This window comes from Oncorhynchus kisutch, linkage group LG2, assembly GCF_002021735.2.
Source record: "Oncorhynchus kisutch isolate 150728-3 linkage group LG2, Okis_V2, whole genome shotgun sequence".
NCBI classification, from domain to species: domain Eukaryota; kingdom Metazoa; phylum Chordata; class Actinopteri; order Salmoniformes; family Salmonidae; genus Oncorhynchus; species Oncorhynchus kisutch.
This window is the reverse complement of record NC_034175.2, coordinates 38826928-38847711: the sequence shown is the minus strand read 5'-3', so window position 1 is coordinate 38847711 and position 20784 is coordinate 38826928. Positions and strand designations below refer to the sequence as shown.

Below are 20784 nucleotides of genomic sequence, written 5' to 3'. Positions count from 1 at the left end.
GCTATTGTTTCCGTCGCCACCGCCTATTCAGCGGATTGTTTCTCATTTTCTCATCTCTCACTCTGTTCTCTCTCACTCTATGCATCTCCCTAGCACTGTTGCGGTAGGGGGAAATGCTTGGAACAGTTAACTGCAGTGGGTGAAGTCACTTCTGACTGACCACACAGCCTCAGGGAAGCGAACAGTGCCCTTCTGCAAGCCTGCCTCTGCTCTATTAGGCAGTACAGTGCACTCTGCTGACTCCTGTAAGAGGAGTTCACTGTATTGGAAAGAGCACTCTTCATACATTATCCATGAGATATGAGTGTATAAATTTGTATTGATAATGAAGTGGGAGTATATAGGCTCTTAAGTGAACACAGGGATAATGTAAGCCACCTTTCAGGGCTACTCATGTTGATGTATCGATCTTCGTGTGGTTGTGCTGCAACACACATGAATACAAGCACACGCATACACACTCATGCATGCACTTGGTCTGTGAATGTGAAAACATGTACCATGATATTAGATCACTCATTGATATATGGGATGGCTCAGGATGCACATCTCATAGGCTGTTGGCACTGCACTGGTGGATCGTGATCCCTGGGGACCACACTACAACTATGCACTGATTTGGTATAAATGCCAGGCTCTTAGTCGTGTGTGTGTGCGCATACTTGCACGTGACTGACAGACACCTGCCAAGCTTTCACACTCTGTGCTTATTCCTGTGTGTGTGCTTGTTCCAAAGAATTATGAAGTTTCCCCGATGTAAGTTCAGTATTGCATGTTGGGAGTGAATGCCCCAGGACATGACAAAGCGTAAACAGGTTTTTAGCATTTTTTTCAAATTTGTAAAAAATAAACATACCTTATGTATTCAGACCCTTTGCTATGAGACTCGAAATTGAGCTCAGGTGTATGCTGGGTCTCGTAGCAAAGGGTCTGAATACATAAGGTATGTTAATTTTTTACAAATTTGAAAAAAAATTCTAAACCTGTTTTTGCATTGTCATTATAGTGTATTGTGTAGATTAATGAGGAAGAAAAGTACATTCATCTATTTTAGAATAAGGCTATAACATAACAAAAATATGGAAAAAGTCAAGGGATCTGAATACGTTGAACGTTTTCATGCCTTGAAATCACTAGTGGATAGTGGATGGTAAACTGATTCTAGATCATCAGGGTAACGTCTACCAGGAGCACTAGTGATTTCAAGGCATGAAAACGTTCAACGTATTCAGATCCCTTGACTTTTTCCATATTTTTGTTATGTTATAGCCTTATTCTAAAATAGATGAATGTACTTTTCTTCCTCATTAATCTACACAATACCCTATAATGACAAAGCAAAAACAGGTTTAGATTTTTTTTCCAAATTTGTAAAAAATTAACATACCTTATGTATTCAGACCCTTTGCTACGAGACCCAGCATACACCTGAGCTCAATTTCGAGTCTCATAGCAAAGGGTCTGAATACATAAGGTATGTTTATTTTTTACAAATTTGAAAAAAATGCTAAAAACCTGTTTACGCTTTGTCATGTTTCCATTGATCATCCTTAAGATGTTTTTTTCCCAACTTGGAGTCCACCTGTGGTAAATTCAATAGATTGGACATGATTTGGAAAGGCACACCCCTGTCTGTATAAAGTCCCACAGTTCACAGTCTAGGTCAGTGCAAAAACCAAGCCATAAGGTTGAAGAAATTGTCCATAGATCTCCGAGACAGGATTGGGTCGAGTCACAGATCTGGGGAAGGGTACCTCAAATCAAATTTATTTATATAGCCCTTCGTACATTAGCTGATATCTCAAAGTGCTGTACAGAAACCCAGCCTAAATCCCCAAACAGCAAGCAATGCAGGTGTCGAAGCACGGTGGCTAGGGAAAAACTCCCTAGAAAGGCCAAAACCTAGGAAGAAACCTAGAGAGGAACCAGGCTATGTGGGGGGGCCAGTCCTCTTCTGGCTGTGCCGGGTGGAGATTATAACAGAACATGGCCAAGATGTTCAAATGTTCATAAATGACAAGCATGGTCGTATAATAATAAGGCAGAACAGTTGAAACTGGAGCAGCAGCACGGTCAGATGGACTGGGGACAGCAAGGAGTCATGTCAGGTAGTCCTGGGGCATGGTCCTAGGGCTCAGGTCCTCCGAGAGAGAGAAAGAAAGAGAGAAGGAGAGAATTAGAGAACGCACACTTAGATTTACACAGGACACCGAATAGGACAGAAGAAGTACTCCAGATATAACAAACTGACCCTAGCCCCCCGACACAAACTACTGCAGCATAAATACTGGAGGCTGAGACAGGAGGGGTCAGGAGACACTGTGGCCCCATCCGAGGACACACCCGGACAGGGCCAAACAGGAAGGATATAACCCCACCCACTTTTCCAAAGCACAGCCCCCACACCACTAGAGGGATATCTTCAACCACCAACTTACCATCCTGAGACCAGGCTGAGTATAGCCTGCAAAGTTCTCCGCCATGGCACAACCCAAGGGGGGGCGCCAACCCAGACAGGATGACCACATCAGTGAATCAACCCACTCAGGTGAAAAGAATGTATACAGCATTGAAGGTCCCCAAGAACACAGTGCTCGCCATCCTTCTTAAAAGAAGTTTGGAGCCACAAAGACTTTTGCTAGAGCTGGCTGCCCGGCCACACTGAGCAATCTGGGGAGAAGGGCCTTTGTCAAAGAGGTGACCAAGAACCCAATGGTCACTCTGACAGAGCTCTAGAGTTCCTATGTGGAGATGGGAGAACCTTCCAGACTGACAACCATCTCTGCAGCACTCTACCAATCAGGCCTTTATGCCACTTGGAGTTTGCCAAAATGCACCTAAAGGATTCTCATACCACGAGAAACAAGATTCTCTGGTCTGATGAAACCAAGATTGAACACTTTGGCCTGAATGCCAAGTGTCACGTCTGGAGGAAACTTGACCCCATTCCTACAGTGAAGTGTGGTGACAGCATCATGCTGTGGGGATGTTTTTCATCAATAGGCTGGGAGACTAGTCAGGATTGAGGGAAAACTGAATAAAGCAAGGTACACATATCCTTGATGAAAACCTGCTCCAGAGAGCTGAGGACCTCAGACTAGGGTGAAGGTTCACCTTCCAACAGGACAATGACCTGAAGCACACAACCATGACAATAGAGTGGCTTCGGGACAAGTCTCTGAATGTCCGGGCTCTGGCTGGGACTCTCAAGGACTTGAACCCTATTGAACATCTCTGGAGAGACCTGAAAGGATCTGCAGTGAAGATGGGAGAAATGGGAGAAATTCCACAAAAACAGGTGTGACAAGCATCTAGTGTCATACCCGAGAAGACTCGAGGCTGTAATCCACTGCCAAATGGGCTTCAACAAAATACTGAGTAAAGGGTCTGAATACTTATGTTTATTGCATTTTTTAAAATTTTGTGTTAAATTTGCAAACATTTCAAGACGTGTTTTTTTTTTCTCCATTATGGAGCATTGCGTAGATGTGAGTGTGTCCGTGTGTATTTCAGGGTTTATGTTGGCTTTTTACTTATAAAAATGAAATAAAAATAAATACAATTGTTGCCAAAATGACTGGGAGAAAACAAATCGCAGTGCGCAATGTTTATTTTTTTTAAATGTATATACCAGTCTATGTAGATACATTTGATCGTCGTGCTTATCGGTCTATAGGTCAATTTGCTTAATTTAGTGGAATGAAATTGGCCTGTGTATTTTCTTTAGTCTTGTACCTTATTTACAACTATCACATGCATATAGAGCCTATTTTAAGCGGGATTTCTCTTGCAGCCCGTCAGCTGGTTGCTGCTGGAGTATAAACCAATTCATTGCGCAACAATTCTCAGTACAATTGTGTGTTTTGGTGCAACTGGTAATTGAAGCATGCCTCCAGTTCACCATTCAAGTGCAGGCGACAGGCTATTAGTGCGTCATCCCCCACCTTAGAATGTGTGCTGGAGGCAGTATACATTTGGGAAACATACTTAATTGTTTGAAACCTGAATGTTTTATTTCATATTACGAGGCTTACCTTGCTTCAGGCAAAATCCGACCATGGCAACGTGGAGGGAATTACTTTTTAAAAGACTTCGTAGGGGTCGTGTGAGTGTCAAGTTTGGGGATCCTTACAATTTATTCTACCGTTCTGCATGCCAGTTATGATTTTCATATCCACATTTTAATGAAATAGTTTCATTCCAATAACGTTTTCTTTTCTCAAAGTCATTGTCATGTGGTGAGTCATTCATTGTAATTAAGATTTTATCGAAATGTTAAGTCAACGAATGCAAGATCACCAGCCTCTGCCATATGGACACGTTGATATTCCATTTGCGGCTAAAGAAATGAGCGCATAGGCCAATGCAGCAGTAGGTCAAGAACTTACTTTGCTTTCACATGGAACATTGATGATTTTCGAGGGTGAGATTGTTAAGATCTTTCAAATAGTTTTAATATATTATTTGCAATAGGTGTAAGAAAGTGTTTAAATTTTTTACATTTCCACGCGGCAGGCCAGGTACTTAATTGCATGCACAGGTAGTAATATTTATTGTATATATTTTATTAACCCTTATTTTACCAGGTAAATTGACTGAGAACACGCTCATTTACAGCAACGACCTGGGGAATAGTGACAGATGGGGGATGAATGAGCCAATTGGATGCTGGGGGTGATTGCGTGCCCATGATGATATGAGGGGCAGATTGGGAATTTAGCCAGGACACTGGGGTTAACACTAATCACTAACTAATCTTAAGATAAGTGCCATGAGCTCTTTATTGACCACAGAGTCAGGACACCTTTCAACGTCCAATTGGAAAGACTGCACCCTACACAGGGCAATGTGACCAATCATTGCACTACTTCCAGCAGCATCTGGTCACCCACCCAGGGATCAACCAGGACCAACTCTGCTTAGCTTCAGAATCAAGCCAGCAGCGGGATGCATGGTGGTATGCTGCTGACTGAAATATACAGTATATGATATTAGAAATACATCACATGCAATTCGTAATAACACTAAGAAATGAGCCTACTTTTATTTGACTCCATAAAGATTATTTCGCCATGTGCAAGAACACCATAGTTGAGTTACAGTAATAGGCAATGAAGAAATGGTTTGAGAATGGAGTTGTAAATGTGTTTTTAATTACTTTGTCAAATTAATAGATTATCATACAAGGCATGAAGCTTAAGTTACAAGGCAATACTGACATTTTAATCGAGTATTATTCTAAGCATGATCACAGAGCGAAAGAGATCATACCTGAAAGGTCATGTCCCAAAAGTCCATGGGGTGGAGAGCGTAAGAAATTCTCACCACAGCAGTTCCGGAACAAAAAAAGAGAAAGAACAATGAATCTAAGACCCTTTTATAAGCGGAGTTCACAACGTTAACACTCCGAGAATGAAAACTGTAAATAACTAATTAATACATGTATTAATGTAACCAAATGACTGGGATTAACGATACATTTACTACTGGTAACATATGTAATGTGGATTGTTAAAAATAAAAATTCAAAGGGAAAAACCATTCACACAATGAATGCGCAAGAATTGGGGGAAGCCATTCTGGAGAGACTCGCCTATATCTTCGCCACACACCCCTTCCATGTCTCAACATTTTAAATTATACTCAAGACACATTAACTATACACATATTTTAGATGCCTTTCACTGACAGCCACAACTCAATCAGCCAGGTCTATAATCAGCCAGGTCTATTTCAACGCTCGCTGCCCAAATTGCGGGCTTCCCAAATAGGCATAGTCCTATGAGCTTGTGATTTGAAACAATCCACAGCTGTTTTTTTTAAAGAAGCTAATGATCCTCAATTCCTATCTGGCTAAATCATGCTTTCTGGTGAAGTATTTTTTATTATTTTATTTATTTATAGACCAGAGTAATTATATAATTTTGGCCAATGTATTTCCATTTACTTCCCTATTGGCCCACCGCTATTTCTCTCCTGTTCTTTTGCTTTTCATATCAACTTTCTTTCGTTGTCCAAAAGCCAAATTTACAATCCTAGTCAAATTAGCAACCCATCCGAACTGTTGCATATTTTGATTCCCTCTCTTTCTAACACGAGATTGTCATATTCACATATGGAACCGCTATCAGGTACACTGTTTAGAATGGTGTTTTCCCACGTATTGTATTTTGGATAATGTTTGAAAATTACGTTTTATTGGCTGCTTCATTACATCAGTTGCATGTTCTGTTAAAGCTCCAATATTTAGCTTTTTGGGCGACCCGACCAAATTCACATTGAATGGTATGTTATACATCTGTCATTGAATTCAAGTCTAAGAAGCAATACATCTGTTCTATGTGCGCTATTTCTGACTGCCGTTCTCAAGTTTAGTTTTTGCGTATTACTTTTGGTTTTGTACACCAGCTGAAAATAACTTTTCCATAACAAAAATATTGTATTTTACAGCGGTTTAGATGGTACAATGATTCTCTACGCTTTACTTTTAAATTAGGCAAACTATTATAATTTTAGCAACCAGGAAATGGTGGAGTGATTTCTGCAGATCACATCTTTAAGAAGCATTACCATAATCTAAATTGGATTTCTGTCATTCTGCACACCTTGGGTGGATGCCCTAATGGGTTATGCACCCAATGCATTAAAATCTTCCCGGTCACCATTTTTCAAGCGTTACATTTTCCTAATGAAAACCCTGGTTTGTGTAGATACAGGTAACTGCCAAAATGATAAACACGAGTAAATGAGGAATACAAAGTATATTGACAGCAGGTGTTTCCACACGTGTGGTTCCTGAGGTAATTAAGCAATTAACATCCCATCATGCTTAGGGTCATTATTTTGGCCATGCTGAGATAGGATGACGATGCCCCCATCCACGGAGTACTGTGTGGTCACTGAATGGTTTGATCAGCATGAAAACAATGTAAACCACATGCCATGGCTGCCGTCTGTCACCAGATCTAAACAATTCTAGAGCATTGCATGAGACCACCAACAAAACACCAAATTATGTAATTTCTTGTGGAAGAATAGTGTCACATCCCTTCAATAGAGTTCCTGACACGTGTAGAATCTATGCCAAGGTGCAGTGAAGCTGTTCTGGCTCGTGGTGGCCCAACGCCCTATTAAGACAAGATGTTGGTATTTATTTGATTTTGTCCGTTACCTGTATATAGTGTGTGTGAGAGGAGGCTTCAAAGCCACTGTGGGGTGACTGGAAATCCTGCTTTGATCTGAAAGGCTGTGTAGTGAGGGCTATGGATTTGCGCAGTTCTTTGACGTGGAGCTGCGAGGCTTTTTGTCACTGCAAACATCGTGTCTGAAATGAAAACGGTGGTGTGTGTGTTTTTGTTTTACTATACTTGTGAGGACCAGAAGTCTTCACAAGAATAGTAAACCAATGAGAATTTGGCCAGTCCTTAAAAGGAAAAAGGCTATTTTAAACTTAGGTGTCACGTTAGACGTTAGGTTTATGAGTTAGGGTTAGGTTTAGGGTTTTTGAAAATAGGATTTTTAATGGGAATCAAATGTTGGTCCCCAAAAAGTCCTCACAAGTATAATAATACACAACTGTGTGTCAGGGGCATATCTGTGCAGAAGAGGAGCATATGTGAGGAGGTAATTTGGAGCCCTTGGCGACAACCTCTGATCTTACACAAGCCAAGGCATTGTGGGTAGATTATTTGCCGCTGTCGGTTTTAGTGGCCTTCAATGATGGTGAGTCTCTCTCACCTGCACACGTGCACACCCCAGACAGCCTGCAGAGGTTCCACATGGATTGATTATACCTTCTTAGGCAAACTGATGAGATGCTTAAGGGAAATTATAGAGAACGTCTCTCTAATGGATCGTGCTGCCAATCCATTGGTAATGACTTGCATGTTAATCTTAATGCATATCTGAGAACATACAGAGAGAGAGTGGGTGCTGTCATTTGGACAATAATGGCCAGACACTCTTAAAGGTAAAACATAATTTGGAAGGGAAGCAATGGTCTAGGTTTCTTTTAGACACACAGATTTAGGGTCAGTTTACCCTCCACAAATCCTAGCCAATCTGACCTTAGAATAGTCTCTAGAGAGAACCGTATCCTCCTTGGTAATTTGAGGAAGAAAGAATAAACCTCTCCTCCATCAACTGTAATTGGAGTTTCTTTTTTCAGACAATCTCTCTCGTTCTCTGCCTCTCTCGGGCCTTCCTCTGCTCATCTTGAATGACCTTTTGTGACGATGCACTACATGGCTTTACACCACTCCAACCGGCGCTTGGAATTGCGCATGGTGATCTTAGGCTTGTGTGTAGCAGCTCGTCCATGGAAACCCATTTCATGAAGCTACTGACAAACAGTTATTGTGGTGACGTTGCTTCCAGAGGCATTTTGGAACTCTGTAGGGAGTGTTGCAACCATGGACAAGCGCGGTACATTCTTCAGCACACTGCGGTCCCGCTCTGTGAGCTTCTGTGGCCTAACACTTCACGGTTGACCGGGGAAGCTTTAGCAGGGCAGAAATTTGACAAACAGACTTGTTGGAAAGGTGGCATCCTATGACGGTGCCACGTTGAAAGTCACGAAGCACTTCAGTAAGGCCAATGTATGTCTATTGAGATTGCATGGCTGTGTGCTAGAGTTTATACACCTGTCAGCAATGGGTGTGTATGAAACAGCCGAATCCACTAATTTCAAGGATGTCCACATTCTTTTGGCCATGTAGTATATGTAGGTTGACATTCAAAATATTCTGAGTCAATGTGTCCCTGCCACTGTGAATTAATGGGCCCTGCTCTCATTTGGGCGCTCTATCAAAACACACTTAGCCAGTGCTAGAGGATGTAATGGTGAAATGACTAACACTGAAACGGTATTGTAGCAAAACCTATTGTCCTCAGTGGAAACGCATACAGTTGAAGTTGGAAGTTTACATAAACTTAGGTTGGAAAAACTTGTTTTTCAACCACTCCATAAATGTATTGTTAACAAACGAGTTTAAGTTTTGTCAAGTCGGTTAGGACATCTACTTTTTGCATGACACAAGTAATTTTTCCAACAATTGTTTACAGACAGGTTATTTCACTTATAATTCACTGTATCACAATTCCAGTGGGTCAGAAGTTTACATACACTAAAATAACTGTGCCTTTAAACAGCTTGGAAAATTCCAGAAAATGATGTCATGGCTTTAGAAGCTTCTGATAGGCTAATTGACATCATTTGAATCAATTGGAGGTGTACCTGTGGATGTATTTCAAGGCCTACCTCCAGACTCCGTGCCACTTTGCTTGACATCATAGGAAAATCAAAAGAAATCAGTCAAGACCTCAGAAAAAACCATTGTAGACCTCCAAGTCTGGTTCATCCTTGGGAGCAATTTTCAAACGCCTGAAGGTACCACGTTCATCTGTACAAACAGTGTTACGCAAGTATAAACACCATGGGACCACACAGGCGTCATACTGCTCAGGAAGGAGACGTGTTCTGTGTCCTAGAGATGGACGTACTTTGGTTCAAAAAGTGCAAATCAGTCCCAGAACAACAGCAAAGGACCTTGTGAAGATGCTGGAGGAAACTGGTAAAAAAAAGTATCTATTTCCACAGTAAAATGAGTCCAAAATCGACAACCTGAAAGGCCGCCCAGCAAGGAAGAAGCCACTGCTCCTAAACCGCCATAAAAAAGCCAGACTACTTTTTGCAACTGCACATGGGGACAAAGATTGTACTTTTTGGAAAAATGTCCTCTGGTCTGGTGAAACAAAAATAAAACAGTTTGGCCATAATGACCATCGTTATGTTTGGAGGAGAAAGGGGGAGGCTTGCAAGCCGAAGAACACCATCCCAACCATGAAGCGTGGGGGTGCTTTGCTGCAGGAGGGACTGGTGCACTTCACAAAATAGATGGCATCAGGAGGGAGGAGAATTATGTGGATATTTTTAAGCAACATCTCAAGACATCAGTCAGGAAGTTAAAGCTTGGTTGCAAGTGGGTCTTCCAAATGGACAATGACCCCAAGCATACTTCCAAAGTTGTGGCAAAATGGCTTAAGGACAACAAAGTCAAGGTATTGGAGTGGCCATCACAAAGCCCTGACCTCAATCCTATAGGAAATTGATGGGCAGAACTGAAAAAGCATGTGTGAGCAAGAAGGCCTACAAACCTGACTTAGTTACACCAGCTCTGTCAGGAGGAATGGGCCAAAATTCACCCAACTTATTGTGGGAAGCTTGTGGAAGGCTACCTGAAAAGTTCCACCCAAGTTAAACAATTTAAAGGCAACGCTACCAAACACTAATTCAGTGTGTGTCATTTTCTGACCCACTGGGAATGTGATGTTAGAAATAAAAGCTGAAATAAATCATTCAGTCTACCATTTTTCTGACATTTTACATTCTTAAAATAAAGTGGTGATCCTAACTGGCCTAAAACATAATTTTTACTAGGATTAAATGTCAGGAATTGTGGAAAACTGAGATTAAATGTATTTGGCTAAGGTGTATGTAAACTTCCGACTTCAACTGTACGTAATCATACTATACAGTGCATTCGGAAGGTGTTCAGTCCCCTTAACTCATTCCACATTTTGTTACGTTACAGCCTTATTCTACAATGGATTCAATTGTTTTTTAACCTCAATCTACACACAATACCCCGGAATGACAAAGCAAAAATAGGTTTTGAAAGTTTTGCAAATTTATTACAAAAGAAAATTGATCACATTTCATATAACTATATACAGACCCTTTACTGAGTACTTTTTGAAGCAACTATGGCAGTGATTACAGCCTCGGGTACGACGCTACAAGCTTGGCACACCCGTATTTGGGGAGTTTCTCCCATTGTTCTCTGCAGATCATCTCAAGCACTGTCAGGTTGGAAGGGGAGTGTCGCTGCACAGCTATTTTCAGGTCTCTCCAGAGATGTTTATTCTGGGTTAAGTCCGGGCTCTGGTTGGGCCACTCAAGGATATTCAGAGACTTTTTCTGAAGCCACTCCTGCATTGTCTTGGCTGTGTGCTTAGCATCGTTGTACTGTTGGAAGGTGAACCTTCGCCTCAGTCTGAGGTCTTGAGCACTCTGGAGGAGGTTTTCATCAAGGATCTCTGTACTTCACTCTGTTCGTCTCCCAGTCTCTGCCGTGGAAAACATTCCCACAGCATGATGCTGCCACCCCCTGTGCTTCACCGTATGGATGGTGCCAGGTTTTTCAATTCGTCACACTTGGCATTCAGGCCAAGGAGTTCAATCTTGTTTAAATCAGACCTGATAATCTTGTTTCTCATGGTCTGAAAGTCTTTGCCTTTTGGTGAACTCCAAGTGGGCTGTCGTGCCTTTTACTCAGGAGTGGCTTCTGTCTGGCCACACATAAAAGCCTGATTGGTGGAGTGCTGCAGAGATGGTTGTCCTTCTGGAAGGTTCACTCTATCTGTTATCGTCGTGTTCTTGGTCACCTCCCTGACCAAGGCCCTTCTCCAACCATTGCTCAGTTTGGCCTGGCGGCAAGTGGTGGTTACAAACTTTTTCCATTTAAGAATGATGGAGGCCACTGTGTTCCCCAGATCTGTGCCTCGACTCAATCCTGTCTCGGAGCTCTATGGACAATTCCTTCGACATCGTGGCTTGGTTTTTGCTCTGACATGCACTGTCAACTGTTGGACCTTAAACTACTGTGCCTTTTCAAATCATGTCCAATCAATTGAATTAACCACAGGTAGAAACATCTTAAGGATGATCAATGGAAAATGGATGCACCTGAGCTCAATTTCGAGTCTCGTAGTAAAGGGTCTGAATACTTTCAGTTGTTTTTTTAGTTTTTTTATACATTTTCAAAAATAATCATTATGGGGTATTGTGTGTTGATTGATGAAGAAAAAAGATCAAAGCTGTAACGTAACTAAATGTGAATAAAGTTAAGGGGTCTGACTACTTTCCGAAGTGCCTTCTAAGTATTCACACATCTTGCCTTTTCCATATGTTGTGTTACAGCCTGAATCTAGAATGGATTTAATTGAGATTATGTGTCACTGGACTACACACAACACCTCATAATGTCAAAGGGGAATTATTTGTTTAGAAATTTGTACAAATTAATAAAAAAATTAAAAGCTGAAATGCCTTTAGTCAATAAGTATTTTAAAATGGACTCGCTCTGTGTGCCATAATAGTCTTTAACATTATTTTTGGATGACTACCTCATCTGTACCCCACACATATATTTATATGTAAGGTCCCTCAGTCAAGCATTGAATTTCAATCACAGATTCAACCAGAAAGACCAGGGACATTTTTCCAATGCCTCACAAAGAAAGGCACCTATTGGGAAATGAAAAGCAGACATTGAATATCTGTTTTTAGAGTGGTTATTCATTACACTTTGGATGGTGGATCAATAAAACCATTCACTACAAAGATACAGGTGTCCTTCCTAACCCAGTTGCCTGAGAGGAAAGAAACTGCTCAGGTATTTCACTATGAGGCCAAAGGTGACTCTAAAAGAGTTATCGTTTAATGGTTGTGATCTGAGAACTGAGGATGGATCAACATTGTACACTAATTAAAACATATAAACGCAACATGTAACGTTTGTTTGGGGTCAAATAAAAGATCCAACATATTTTCCATATGCACAAAAAGCATATTTCTCTCAATGTACGCACACATTTCTTTACATCTGTGTTTGTGAGCATTTGTCCTTAGCCACTAAAATGAATTGCAAAAAATGTGATGAAGAAATTAACTTTGTCATGAGTACTTAAGTGTAAGTGTTATATTTGGAGCAAACACATTGAGTACCACTCTTCATATTTTCAAGAATGGTGATGGATGCATAATTTTATGGAGACAGTGGGGCAAAAAAGTATTTAGTCAGCCACCAATTGTGCATGTTCTCCCACTTAAAAAGATGAGAGGCCTGTAATTTTCATCATAGGTACACTTCAACTATGACAGACAAAATGAGAAAAAAAATCCAGAAAATCACATTGTAGGATTTTTTTATACATTTATTTGCAAATTATGGTGGGAAATAAGTATTTGGTCACCTACAAACAAGCAAGATTTCTGGCTCTCACAGACCTGTAACTTCTTCTTTAAGAGGCTCCTCTGTCCTCCACTCGTTACCTGTATTAATGGCACCTGTTTGAACTTGTTATCAGTATAAAAGACACCTGTCCACAACCTCAAACAGTCACACTCCAAACTCCACTATGGCCAAGACCAAAGAGCTGTCAAAGGACAGCAGAAACAAAATTGTAGACCTGCACCAGGCTGGGAAGAGTGAATCTGCAATAGGTAAGCAGCTTGGTTTGAAGAAATCAACTGTGGGAGCAATTATTAGGAAATGGAAGACATACAAGACCACTGATAATCTCCCTCGATCTGGGGCTCCACGCAAGATCTCACCCCGTGGGGTCAAAATGATCACAAGAACGGTGAGCAAAAATCCCAGAACCACACAGGGGGACCTAGTGAATGACCTGCAGAGAGCTGGGACCAAAGTAACAAAGCCTACCATCAGTAACACACTACGCCGCCAGGGACTCAAATCCTGCAATGCCAGACGTGTCCCCTTGCTTAAGCCAGTACATTTCCAGGCCCGTCTGAAGTTTGCTAGAGAGAATTTGGAAGATCCAGAAGAAGATTGGGAGAATGTCATATGGTCAGATGAAACCAAAATATTACTTTTTTGGTAAAAACTCAACTCATCGTGTTTGGAGGACAAAGAATGCTGAGTTGCATCCAAAGAACACCATACCTACTGTGAAGCTTGGTGGTGGAAACACCATGCTTTGGGGCTGTTTTTCTGCAAAGGGACCAGTACGACTGATCCGTGTAAAGGAAAGCATGAATGGGGCCATGTATCATGAGATTTTGAGTGAAAACCTCCTTCCATCAGCAAGGGCATTGATGATGAAATGTGGCTGGGTCTTTCAGCATGACAATGATCCCAAACACACCGCCCGGGCAACGAAAGAGTGGCTTCGTATGAAGCATTTCAAGGTCCTGGAGTGGCCTAGCCAGTCTCCAGATCTCAACCCCATAGAAAATCTTTGGAGGGAGTTGAAAGTCCGTGTTGCCCAGCAACAGCCCCAAAACATCACTGCTCTAGAGAAGATCTGCATGGAGTAATGGGCCAAAATACCAGCAACAGTGTGTGAAAACCTTGTGAAGACTTACAGAAAACGTTTGACCTCTGTCATTGCCAACAAAGGGTATATAACAAAGTATTGAGAAACTTTTGTTATTGACCAAATACTTATTTCCCACCATAATTTGCAAATAAATTCATAAAAAATCCTACAATGTGATTTTCAGGATTTTTTTTCTAATTTTGTCTGTCATAGTTGAAGTGTGCCTATGATGAAAATTACAGGCATCTCTCATCTTTTTAAGTTGGAGAACATGCACAATTGGTGGCTGACTAAATACCTACTGTATGCTTGTCATTTGCAAGGATTAGGGAGATTTTAGGATAAAAAGAAACTGAATCGAGCTAAGCACAGGCAAAATCCTTGAGAGAACCTGGTTCAGTCTGCTTTCCAACAGACACTGGGAGACACATTCACCTTTCAGCAGGACAAGAACCTAAAACACAAGGCCAAAAATACGCTAGAGTAGTTTACCAAGAGAAGCATTCAATGTCATGAGTGGCCTAGTTACAGTTTTGACTTAAATCGTCTTGTAGATCTATTACAAGACTTAAATGGCTGTCAAGCAAGGATCACCAACCAACCTGAGAGCTTGAATAATTTTTAAAAGGAATAATGTGCAAATATTGTACAATCCAGTTCTGCAAAGCTCTTAGAGATTTACCCCGAAAGACTCACATATTTCAGTTTCAATACGTTTGCTACATTTTCTAAAAACCATGTTTTCACTTTGTCATTATGGGGTGTTGTGTGTAGATGGGTGAGGGGGAAGAAATATATATAATCCATTTTGTATTCCGACTGTAACACAACAAAATGTGGAATAAGTCAAGGGGTATTAATACTTTCTGAAGGCGCTGTATAACTGGTTGTTATATAAGTGTTTCCTTTTTTTGAGAGGAGTGAGATGGCAGAATAGAATAGCACCCGGCTTCGCCGAGCAGATCCAAGCCATTTGATAGGTTTAGCACAAAACAAACATTACAAGAGAAAATACGCTTTCTTGCCTCTGCAGCACAGCAGCTGTAAATATTTTAGGAGAGTGTGAAAGAGATATTGGAAAAAGTGAAAACTATCATGGTGAGTGCTTTGTGATATGGGGTGGGCCGGTAGCCTCGAGGTTAGAGCGTTGGGCCAGTAACTGAACGTTTGCTGGTTCGAATCCCGAAGCTGACAAGGTGAGGCACTTTAACCCCAATCGCTCCAGGGGTGCTGGACAATGATGACCCTGCAGGTGTCTCAGCGAGTTGGGATATGCAAGAAAAACATTGTGTGTGAATGAACGTGAACAGCAGAGCATTCTTAAGAAGCGAGTGAGAGAGAAATAGAGGAATGGAGACTAAGAGATTCACAACCTCGCTGTCATTCCACCACCATAACCTTTTTACTCCAGCACCAGTCACTCACACACACTGCCAAGTGGAAACACAGTGTTTGGCTCGGCACTGCGCGGGTAGACTGAGAGCAGGAGAGAGGGAGGGGGAAAAAGAGAGAAATGGGAGGCATGGCAGAACGGAAAGCTTTATGCCTAGACTCTCATTGCTACGGTTTCTGGACGTATGATGTGGTACGTTAGGCTACATTTTGAGCAGCCTCTATGTCGTATGAATGACCAGCTATTATAGCCTTCCATTTCCTTACCCTCTGATCACTTCGGTCTTGCAGCCACTCTTACACAAATAAGTGTGTTTGTGTGCGGGCGTATGCATTTGTGTTTCGTATTTGAAAGGATTTGACCGTGCTCTAACTTCAAGCTTGACCGAGTCAGTGTTCAGTCACAGATGACTTTTAATTCAATCTCCCCATTTGTTTCACTCACTCACACACTGGTGAACTACTTTTAAAACACAGTTGGTGTAACATTAGTTCTAACTTTTGAATAGAGCCAGTGTGGAATAAACACGTGTTTGTATTGTTACCCTAGGTATGGGAGGTTTAAAGGGGCTGGGCTCCAGGGTGACGTTTCCTCTAGGTACATACTGTGTATGTAGGATCAGCTTCCCATCCCCAATCCTAACCTTAACCATTAGTGGGGGAAATGCATAACTGACCCAAGATCACTGGAGTGGTTGAGGTTGATTTATACATAAAAGTGACTGGGAGAAGGATATACATGTAAACAGGTGTTATATACTGATATATATATATATATATATATATATATATATATATATATATATATATATATATATATATATACTGATGTTCATATGTACATGTGAACAGGTGTTATAGTGACCAGTAGCTGGATAAATACTTTTTGTATATATTGTGTATGTGGACTCCCCTTCAAATTAGTGGATTCGGCTATTTCAGCCACACCCGTTGCTGACAGGTGTATAAAATTGAGCACACAGCCATGCAATCTCCATAGACAAACATTGGCATTAGATTGGCCTTCCTGAAGAGCTCAGAGACTTTAAACGTGGCACCGTCCTAGAATGTCATCTTTCCACCAAGTTAGTTTGTCAAATTTCTGCCCTGTTAGAGCTGCCCCTGTAAGTGCTTCAACTGTAAGTGCTGTTATTGTGAAGTGTAAACGTCTAGTAGCAACACCGGCTCAGCTGCAAAGTGGTAGACCACACAAACTCGCATAATGGGACCACCGAGTGCTGAAGCATCTGTCCTTGGTTGCAAAGCTCTTCGCCATTGGACTCTGGAACAGGGGAAATGCATTATCTGGAGTGATGAATCACACTTCACCGTCTGGCAGTCCGACGGATGATTCTGGTTTTGGTGGATGACAGGAGAATGCTACTTGCCCCAATGCATAGTGCCAACTGTAAAGTTTGGTGGATGAGGTATAATGGTCTGGGGCTGTTTTTCATGGTTCGGGCTAGGCACCTTCGTTCCAGTGAAGGGTAATCTTAATGCTACAACACAGTGACTTTCTTGACGATTCTGTGCTTCCAACTTTGTGGCAACAGTTGGGAAAGGCCCTTTCCTGTTTCACCATGACAATGCCACTGTGCACAAAGCGAGGTCCATACAGAAGTAGTTTGTGCCCGAATGGTTGCAAATCCCCACAGCAATGTTCCAACATATAGTGGAAAACCTTCCCAGGGGAGTGGAGGCTGTTATAGCAGCAAAGCAGGGACCAACTCCATATTAATGCCCACCATTTTGGAATGAGATGTTCGACGAGCCGGTGTCCACATATATTTTTGGTCATATAGTGTAGATGGCTACTAATGGTAATAGCAATCAATAATCAATGAACAGCACCCTACATGGTAGTAATACATCTAATCAAATCATTTAGCAGCTGTGTGTGTAAGGTTGACTGTGAAGGTGTGTCTGAGTGGGTACAAACCTTTGGATAGGCATAGTCAGTGTGGATAGTCTGTGGGAGAGCAGTAGTTGGTAGCCATTTTAATGTTTATGGCCTGGGGATAGAAGCTGTTAACGAGTCTGGTCTGAGCCTTGATGTACCGCCTGAGCATTGAGGACAGTCCATGTGTCTGGAGTCTTCAATAAATATTTTGGGCCTTGGGTGGCTGGGAGCTCGCACCCAGTGATTCGCTGGGCTGTCCGCACCACCCTCTGTTGGACCTCCTGGATGAGGGCGGTGCAGTTGCCATCCAAGACGGTGATAGAACCATGCTCTCGATGGTGCAGCTGTGAAAGGGGCCATTCCAAATCGTTTCAGCCTCCCGAGGGAGAAGAGGCGATGCCGTGCCATCTTCACAACTGTGGTGGTGGGAGGACCATGTTAAGTCCTCAGTGATGTGGCACACCGAGGAATTTGAAGCTCTTGACCCTCTCCACTGCAGCCCCCCTTTTCCCCGTAGTCCTGCGCTGTACAGTGTCAAATTTGTATTGCGCCTCACAATCATCACACGTAATATAGTCGGCACTGCTATCATCCTCTTTTACCACTTCACCAAATCTTTCCCAAACGTTACTTTTCCTTCCTTCCTCTCTCTTTATTTTCAACTCTCCATGTCTCAGCTTGTCTTTTAACTGATATTGTCCTTTTTGCCTTAGTGGATCAACGTTACATTTTTCTACCCAAGTTCCCAAAAGTATTTGGCGATTGGCGTGTATTTGGTGAGTGTACAGCTAGGCCCTAAAGCTTAGGCACTGTCAGATAAAGGTGATTCAAGAAAAAAATAACTAAATGTAGCCTAAACTGAAGATACAGTGCCATCGGAAAGTATTCAGACCCCTTGACTTTTTCCACACTTTGTTAGGTCACAGCCTTATTCTAAAATGAAGTTGTTTTTTCCCCTCATCAATCTACACAAAATACCCCATAATGACAAAGCAAAAACAGGGTCTGAAGTTTTTGGGTAATTTATTAAAAATAATCAACTGAAATTTCACGTTTACATATAACTATTCAGACCCTTTAATCAGTACTTTGTTGAAGTATCTTTGGCAGTGATTACAGCCTCGAGTCTTCTTGGGTATGACGCTACAAGATGTCACACCTGTATTTGTGGAGTTTCTCCCATTCTTCTCTGCAGATCCTCTCAAGCTCTGTCCGGTTGGATTGGGAGCGTCACTGCATAGCTATTTTCAGGTCTCTCCAGAGATGTCTCTGGCTTGGCTACTCAAGGACATTCAGAGACTTGTCCAGAAGCCACTCCTGCTTTGTCTTGGCTGTGTGCTTAGGGTCTTTGTCCTGTTGGAAAGTGAACTTTCACCCCCAGTCTGAGGTCCTGAGCATTCTGAGAGGTTTTCATCAAGGATCTCTCTGTGTCAAATGAATTGAATTTACCACAGGTGGACTACAATCAAGTTGTGTAACACTAACCCAGCTTTAGTGTTCCCCAGTAAACGCATGCTGGAAGTTACACAGAAGTTTGCGCTCAGCAGATCTGAAATTTGCTCATTGGCATAAAACTTGGTGGGAACTGCGGGTTATGAATCAACCCGCGCATCACTATCGTACACACATACAGTAAACAGACAGCCCTCATCACTCTAATCAGGTGGCTGTACCCGGTGCCTGCTCTGGGTGGTGGCAAGCTGGTGGCTCCAAGGGTGTTTGTGGGGGGTAGGGGGTGGGCCCTGCAGCTGTAATGCCCAGCTACCCACCGCGCCTCCTTGGCCTGGCATCTCCCCTGACGCCTGACCCAAATATATCCAGCATTGTCAGAGGAGAGGCTGACGCCACCCCAGCAGGTGTGCCTAAGCAAATAATAAGGATGTTTCGGGGAGAAATACACATTTCCAGCCGGGTGCTAATCATAATTGTTCGGGGTCAATTCCGATTCAAGAAGGAAAATGAAATTCCAATTCCAACTCGTTTTTTTTTTCTAATCGCCTGAATTGGTAAGGAATTGACCCCAACCCTGGTGCTAATTGATACTAGGCCGTGTCAGAGGTGCACAGCTTAAATTCTCACTCAGTGTTTAGCAATTTGTTTACCCCCTTGACTTTCAATCAGACACTCCAGAGGTGGTTACCGCCTGGGTGACCCGGGGTGTGTTCAGCAAAGCGAATCTCCGCAGACAGAGGAGTATAATGACTAAGTTTATGTGTCACTTCCATATAGGCAATCTCTTTCTGTGCACCCCATTCATTAAGACGAGACCAGGAGAGCTCTTAATGAGGACACCGGTGGAAGAGAATATTACAAAGCTTGTGAGAACATTGTTAAAGTGAGGAAGTGCTGACTTAGTTCTACTATGGGCTACTTTATTTCTCCTACTCTGCACTCTGCTCCTCTGTGCTGAAGAGGTTTTACCGAATGCAAATCCTGTATATCAAAGGTGGTCTAGTGTTATTATCTCTGATCTATTGAACAAGCCACGTCAACCTACTCCCTCCCTCCTTTGCTCGTCCAGATTTGACCTTCTGACACCTCTTCACCAGTGGATGTAGCCCCAGAGGCGCCTGATGTATTTGGGCCTCCTTCCCTCCCTTCCTTATTGGTGTGTCTGCCAGAGCCCCCCAGGCTTGTGTGTTGTGGTGCGTGTGGGCTGCCAGAGGGCAGACCGAGGCGGCTATTGTTCTGTTGTGTTGCCCTGGAACGGTGGATACAACGGTCTCAAAGCCTCAAAGGCCCTGGTAGCAAAGTAGAACAACACCAGGGTGGCTCGCATATGGGCCTGCCTGCCTAGAGGTCGGGCTGAGCGCAAGGACAAAGCAATGAGTCATATCAACAGAGGAAAGCGCTGACCACAGGAGAATGTGCTACCATCATTCATAGACATGCATATTCATACGCACAACCTTGAATATTCAATTAAGTGTGTATATAGTACATAATTGGTATCACTCTGCAGTGCCCACCCATTTAGTTTACATATGGTAGTAGAATAGAACTGTTATGCTAGCCAATGGCAGATGGAAATGTGCTATTTAGCTACATTTGGTGCAATGTATAGATTGTGCAATGGTCCCTGGCAGATGAACAAATAGGAGTCCACATCCTTCCATTCATTGTCTACATGGAATTGGGACTGCTGTCATCTGACTTTAGTTCTAAGATGCTGATGGAAGCTATTGCTGTGTATTTGCAGACATTTTCCCCAGGATTTTAAAGGAGTTCAAATGAGGTGTGTCGTGGAAAATTACCACCAGGGACACCTGAAGTCAATATTAAATGAATCATTCTTTATTATCAGCAAGCTGGAGAGGTTCCAACACACTTAATGCACAGTAGTACAAGTTGGTCGGGAGCCCTGCCGG

At 42.3% G+C, this 20784-nt stretch overlaps 1 protein-coding gene across 8 annotated transcripts in view; it reads left to right on the top strand.

The window, feature by feature from the left end:
- LOC109865600 (double-stranded RNA-specific editase 1-like) overlaps positions 1-20784 on the top strand; it is a 183011-nt gene that overhangs the window by 78524 nt on the left and 83703 nt on the right. The window contains exon 1 of one of the 8 annotated variants that reach the window (XM_031793957.1): positions 5793-5870. The exons of the other annotated variants lie outside the window; for them this stretch is intronic. The gene's annotated coding sequence lies outside the window, so the exon portion shown is untranslated. Of the gene's footprint in view, positions 1-5792; positions 5871-20784 lie in introns of those variants that run through there. 8 annotated transcript variants of the gene reach the window in all.